The following is a 961-nucleotide window of genomic DNA, read 5'->3' on the forward strand; positions in this document are numbered from 1 at the left end:
ACCAGAACCCACAGATGGGTGAGTGGCGTCTGCTAATAGCTCCCTGGGATTTTTCTTATTTTCGGTACCTGGAATCGAACTAAAGGCCTTGCGCTTGTCAGGCAGGTGCTGTGCAGCTGAGCTATATCCCCAGCCCACCCTGGGATTTCTTTCTAAATCAAACACTACCAAAGCAAGACACAAGCACAGCCTGGCCTGTCACAGCCGGAATGGTCTTTCCACCCTGGCTGGAGCATTGGTGACAGACGCTATTTCTGGGCCTTTCCGCAGCATCCCACCCACTTCTGGTTACTGATCAACCTCTGCCGCACCCCTGGCGGGAGCTCTCCGGCCATTTACTACTCATTGTTATTGTTATGACCAGGCTCCGCCTTCCTTCTCACCCGCAATCCCGAACTGTCTTCAAGAAGAACTAAGCAAACACTTTTTTTTCTTTTTTTTGTCTTTTTGAGACAGGGTCTCACTATGCAGCTCAGGCTGGCCTTAAGCTCACTTTGTAGCCCAGGCTGTTCTTGAACTCACAAGGATCCTCCTGCCTCAGCCTCCCGAGTGCTGAGAGTACAGGCGTGCGCCACCCGTCCGGCTTACAAGAAGGGGAAACTGAGGACCAGCGGCTATGCGCCCAGCCTCCCTCACCCCCAGCCCTGGTTTGGAGCCCCGCTCCCTGACTAAGGAATGGGAACGGGCCCGGGCGGCCGTGGAGACACCGATGCACTGGGAGGGAGGGGACGCGGCCTGACCAGCGGGGGGCGAGGCTCGGGCCTCGGGAGGTCGGACTGGAAGGCACTGGGGGCCCGGGCCGAGGACCCTCCAGCCACAGAGCACCTTTGGTTGGGAGAAGGGGGCGGCTGAGGCCTGCGGCGGAGGCCGGAGTTGGGGGTCTCGTCCGGCTGGGCCGTGCTCAGAGCCCCAGGCCTGCGACGCGCGTTCGGGACCCCGCCGCGACCCACCCGAGACCGCC

Source organism: Chinchilla lanigera, unplaced genomic scaffold, assembly GCF_000276665.1.
Source record: "Chinchilla lanigera isolate Chin_1 unplaced genomic scaffold, ChiLan1.0 scaffold00176, whole genome shotgun sequence".
Taxonomy (NCBI): domain Eukaryota; kingdom Metazoa; phylum Chordata; class Mammalia; order Rodentia; family Chinchillidae; genus Chinchilla; species Chinchilla lanigera.